This window comes from Urocitellus parryii, chromosome 11 (assembly GCF_045843805.1).
Source record: "Urocitellus parryii isolate mUroPar1 chromosome 11, mUroPar1.hap1, whole genome shotgun sequence".
Lineage (NCBI taxonomy): Eukaryota > Metazoa > Chordata > Mammalia > Rodentia > Sciuridae > Urocitellus > Urocitellus parryii.
Genome location: NC_135541.1, coordinates 123,806,118 through 123,812,133, shown reverse-complemented (window position 1 = coordinate 123,812,133; position 6,016 = coordinate 123,806,118). Strand labels below are relative to the sequence as shown.

Below are 6,016 nucleotides of genomic sequence, written 5' to 3'. Positions count from 1 at the left end.
TTCCAAGCATCCTAGGTTTTGATAGACGCAGCCTGATTCCCTCTTAAAATTGGGAGCCATCTCGCCATAAGCCATGAAAAGCTAATTTCGGCTCTACTATAAATTACTGCAGATCCTGAACCTGCTTGGAATGCCTGCCCGTGCCTTGAACTCACCCAGGCCTGGCTCTCTGACCAGGTAGCAGCTCTCTCTGAAATTTTAGTGAGGCCTCACAATTCTTGGCCTTCCCTGGCCAGACAACGACCCTCTCTGAGGCTCTAATGATCTTCATAAATTCTGATGTTGGGCCAACAAAAATGTAAACTAAACTAGTCTTTGTGTTATGCTCGTCAGAGTTCTGTTATCTGTAACACCCCTTTGTATAACTTTCTGGGCTATAAAGCTGGGCTGCAGGAAAGCTGTGGGGGCTGTCTTGTTCCTGTGAATTTTGTGGGGAGAGGCAGCCCGGCCTGTTGAAATAATAGCTTGCTTTAATTTGATTTTAATTGGAGTCAGTGATCTTTTCTTGTGTCCTGGTCTAACATTTTGGAGGCCCCAGCGAGATGACCCTGCCAGACCAGACCACAAGACTAGACTGCTAGAAATTCTAAAGCTGGCCTTCGCTCCAGGGCTCCGGGCTGTAGAGCCACTCTAAAGGGTGTGCTCCTTGAGATGTTCCAACACCTTGGAGTGAGCCTCTGTCCCCGGAGCACTGCTGTGAACTGCCGCCCTAAAACAATTAGCAAGCACCTGGTGGAGGAGGCCTCCATAGGTAAGTGGCGCCTTTTAATCTATGTAAAGGTTAATATTGTAAAGCACAAGGTATTTTGCTACCTTTCCACAAAAGGTTAAAAACTTTCAGCCTTTCTTTAATTCATGTTTTAAATGTGATATCAGGTGGTGTTAGCCAATATACATGTGACCGCAACCAATTTATGTAAACTTTGTAAAATGATATTTTAAAGGCAAAGATCAGCTTTAGTACTAGAGCACTTAAGATTTATGAAGAGCCCTGCCTTACCTGAGATAAGTCTCTGTGTCCCATCTTACCACATGTGAGAATGACTACAAAAGCAGTAGGCCAGATTTCAGTTCATTTAAAGTTATGTTCAAAAGTTGTTTTTTTTTTTTTTCTGACAAGATTACTAGGATCTCCAACAGGGAATATAATGTATAACTCAGCCAAAATTCAGGGTACTATTACACAAACTAAATATGTTTTTAACTCTTGTTAATTTTATTTTGTAATTTCCTTATAAATGATCTAAAGATTCCCTGTTAGTGTTTTGCAGAGGTGTTGCTTTAAGAACACAACCTGGGTTAATTTAAGATAATAAGCCATCACCTACAAGACAGATAGGATAATACAGGTGCCAATTAATAAAAAAAGATAAATAATTATAAAATTATAGACATTAAAGCCCAGTACACTGATGAAATTGATTTGCTGGATGTTTAAGATTAAGATTTAAAACTAAAGTTAAATGAAAAGGGCCAAGAAAACCAATATTTGGCTCTTGCCCTCTGAGTCAGTCTGAATCCAGGGAACAGGGGACTTCTCTAAAGAGCTTTGCAACTCGGGGCCACATAACCTCCCAATCAGGAAGATTAATGAGACCAGTGGAGGACAGAAAGCCAATCAGTGCATTTGTATGAAAAGGAGGGTCACCAGAGAGGGGAGACATCCCTGATGCTTCCAAGGGAAGCCACATGGTCAAGCAAGGCCTGGACCCATCCTAGCGCAAATGGCACTAGCGGAACTGAGAAGCTGCTCTCAAGTTTCCCCAGGACTCCCAGGGAAACTCAGCTGACTGTTAACAATAGATAGAAACAAAAGTCAGTCTGACTGCTTCATCTTAAAGACTTAGCAAAGACAGTTAAAACCGAAACACAGCCATTCCTGGGCATTTTAAATAATAATAATAATTATTATTATTATAATTATTATTATTATTACTATTATTTAAGGCATATACCTTATGTTAGCCTCCCAAAATAAGTAATACTGGAGGCTACAAAGAAGGATTCTCAGACAGAAACGCCTGATAACTATAAAAAGAGATTATCAAGAAGAACTGCCAGAGACAGAGTTTTTAATTTAAGGCCTACAGATATTCCTAACATACACAAGTAGGCTTGATGTTTGATAGTATAATTATGCAGCCCTAAGTAACAGAATTAAAGGTTTCTCTATTAGACACAGAGGTCATACTAGTAAAAGGATTTTACAAGATCAGATGACATTACATTATTAAACTGTATCTTATGGAGAAGGACATCTATAAAACTAAAAGTTAAATGTTGTGCTTACATTCCTGATAACTTTAAAAATGTTAAAGATTTACATTCCTATATAAACGCCTTGTTCACCCCTTAAAATGTACAATTCAGTATGGAGACAGCTTCTCCTGGTAAATGTATATACACTAACTTCTCAGCCCTCACACCTCCTGGTGAGAGGACTTCTATTATACGGGGATATGTTCCAGCTGCTGCAACATTTATTCAGTACTCATGGTTTTTGTTTCTCTCATAGAAGCATCCATCCCCAGATGACTTTACAACCTGTTCTTCCCCAACCAGACTTCAAACCGAACTGACTTCTAAAAGGGAACTCACGTCCCTCACGCCGTACCCACTCACGCCACACCCTCTCAGCTCAGAAGAAGCCAAAATGAGCGACGCCCCTCTTCTTACAACAATGGAGCCAAAAATAAATAGACAGTCAATATAAATAATTAATTAAGTCAGGTCAAATTAGGGAGACCAGTTTTGGATGAGTTCAAAAAACGTTGGAGACTGTTACCTGAGGGATTAAAGTTCCCTCAGTGCTCTTCCCCTACCCTATCAAAGATTTGAAAGGGACACATAAGAAAAGGGGGGAATGATAGACCCAGCCTGATTCCCTCTTAAAATTGGGAGCCATCTAGCCACAAAGCCATGAAAAGCTAATTTCGGCTTTACTATAAATTACTGCAAATTCTGAACCTGCTTGGAATGCCTGCCCGTGCCTTGAACTCACCCATGCCTGGCTCTCTGACCAGATAGAAGCCCTCTCTCAAACTTTAGTGATGCCTCACAAATCTTGGCCTTCCCTGGCCAGACAACGACCCTCTCTGAGGCTCTAATGGTCCTCATAAATTCTGATGTCGGGGCCAGCAAAAATGTAAACTAGCCTTTGTGTTTTGTTATCTGTAACCCCCCTTTGTGTAACTTTCTGGGCTATAAAGCTGGGCTGCAAGAAAGCCAGGGAGCTGTCTTATTCCTGTGGTTTTTGGTGGGAGAGCAGCCCGGCTGGTCGAAATAATAAGCTTGCTTTAATTTGATTTTAATTGGAGTCTGTGGTCTTTTCTGTGTGTCCTGGTCTAACAGTAGCTTCATAAGAATTGAGATATAATTTAAAGTCTATATTTACCCCTTAAAATGTGCAATTCAGTGGTTTTGTTCTTTTCATTAGGTTGTACACCTTGATTCAGAACCTGGGTTTCAAGCTCATCTCATGGAAAAACAGTGTCCAAGACAGGAGTGAGGGGGAGGAAGAAAGCTTTGTTCAGTGGCCAAAGAATGGAGAAGGAGCTTTGCTCATAAATCAGGTTCTCAACTCCAGGGGTGGAGGGGGTCAAGTAGGATAGGAATAAGGGGTACATCAAAGGCAGGGGTAAGGTTTCAAGGGCAGAGTCTTGCTTCCTGATGTCTTGCAGTCAGCAGGTTGATTGACATCTTGGCAGGTGTCACCCAACTCAGGTGCTGTGTGGGACATGGCAGAGCAGGATAGAAATTCACAATTTGTGGGGGCAGTTAACCAGAGGGACGTGCATGGTCATTCCTATCCCCTGGCTTGATGCAGGTGGCCCCCAGGCTAACAAAGGGAAGGAAAAATCATGTCTTTTCTAGGTAGCCTAGTCAGCTGTTATCACCACGACCCCCACGTCAGAGGTGTGAGCTATGGGTGGCAAAGCCAGTGGAGGACTAAAAATGGATCCCCAGCCACGTGGCCTCCAGGTCAAGTAAGGCCCATGAGGCTGGAGGGTTTGTTAGGTTTTTCCAAACCCTCACAACGGTCTGATTCTAGAGCATTGTCATTGCTCCACCAGGGGACATTATCATACTTTGCTCCCTCCCTGCCCATCCCGACCTCCCGGCCCTGGAGACCACTCATCAACTCTTTATCTTAATGATTTTTCTTCCCTGGACACTTGGCGTAAATGGAATCATACAGTATGTGGTCTTTTGTGTCTGGATTTTTTTTCACTGCATCTAATGTTTCCAGGTTCATCCAATGTTACGGTCTGTAAATAAGTCAAAAATAACACCTGGTATTTTGCCAGAGAAATGTTAGAGTTCCTAAACAAGTCTGGATGGTGCCTGGCAAAATGTCAGAGGGAGTGGTTTAAGAAGTAACAAAAGTGAGCCATTAAGTGTGGAGATTCCTTATTGGTTGACTGATGTATCTAGTTTATGCTAATTAAGATAAGCTGTGCAAAATGTACAAATAGCTCTGTTGCCCTACAATAAAGGGCTCCTACTCCTGCTGTATCAATGTACACAAGTTATTCGTCACCCCCCCCCCCCCTATTTTGCTGCAGCCGGACTGGGGCAGTGCCCCTGCCTTGGAGCTGGGGTAGTGTTCCATCCCAGGCCTGCAGAGCGGCCTCAGGGACAGAGGACTTCGTGCGTTTCCTTCCTGCACTCCAAACCAGGGAGCCAGCAAGCCCCGCGCCTCCCTGCACTCGACCCCCTCCCGCCCGCCCAGGAAGGACCTTTTAATATTAGATCCGAGCAGTCGGAAAAAGTACCTTTAACGAGGAGAATGGCGCTGGTGGAGAGGATTCAGCGCTCTCTCCGCAGGTCTCGATTCCCGGTCAGGGAAGTCCTTCCGCGCACCCGGGAGCCCTGTGGACCAGGCCGGCGCGTCCCTCCGACGTGCCAACAGCTTTGCCAGTCGTCACCTTTGACGAATACCCAGGAGCTGCACCCGGCCAGCCGCGTTCCAGCGCGTTCCCGTCTCTGCATACCCCACAGGCAGCTCCCTCACAGGAAACCTTTATCAGGCCTCGGAAGAGGAGTGGAGGCGCCCCCGTGAGGCTGGGAGCAGGAGGGTCACCTCAAGAGGACACTGAGGCGGGGCGCGGGGAGGCTGGCCTGCTGTCCCAGGGGTTTGGGAGGCTGAGACTGGAGTATCCCGAGTTCAAGGTCAGACTCCGCAAACTAGGGAGCCCCTGTCCGAATATGATAAGATATTTTTAAAAGGGGCTGCGGCTGTGGCTCATTGGTAAAGCAGGAGCTAAAGGGATAAAGTTACAACGAGCCTGTTGACCGCGATAACGACTTTGGAGCTCGAGGTCACTATAAGGTCCTTCCCGCCGAGGGGCATTTCCAAGACTTAGCGCGGGACAAGGAGTGGGCAGGTCAGGGACCCTGGGGACGCACCACGGCGTGTGTCATCCTGGTGGCGACTGGTGCGCGGTGGCCCCCGGCAAGCGCTGGGCTGGCGTGTGGCTGGCAGAGGGCGCGCGGCCACCGAGTCGTCTTAAGGAGGAAGTAAACAAAAGGGAGGGTCCAGGGAGGCGGCCGCGCTGCCGTGACTCGGATTCGAACCGAGGTTGCTGCGGCCACAACGCAGAGTACTGACCACTATACGATCACGGCGCGCCACAGGCACGGCGCCGAGGGTGGCGCTCGCCCTGGTTCTGATGGAGGAGCCCGGATCCACGTGCTGCGCCCTGGCCGCCGTGCAGACGGCGCCGGGCAGAGGGCCTGTGCCCGCAGCGCGCAAATGAAGGCCAGCGCCCTCGCCGCATCTCCGTCGCGACCTCAGCACCCGGCCCCCGGGAGTGGTGGGCATCACCGCCCGCACCTCTCCCGCACCCGCCCGCCACGCTGTCTGTCGCCCGCCCCCGACCCCAGCCGAGTGGAGCGCCGGGAGCGGGAGCCCGCGGACGGCCGGCGGGGGGCGGGCGGAGCAGGCAGAGGGCGCCCGCGGTCCGGGCGCGGGGAGTGGGCACCCGGGCGTCTGCGGGACGCCGCCGCTGGAGCA

The 6,016-nt window shown here is 48.1% G+C and overlaps 1 non-coding gene across 1 annotated transcript; it reads right to left on the bottom strand.

Annotated features, from left to right (window-relative positions):
• Window positions 1-5,556: 5,556 nt before the first annotated feature.
• On the bottom strand, window positions 5,557-5,628 carry Trnah-gug (transfer RNA histidin (anticodon GUG)). Its single transcript has one exon. It is a non-coding gene; the product is annotated as a tRNA-His (tRNA).
• Between the last annotated feature and the right edge of the window lie 388 nt (window positions 5,629-6,016).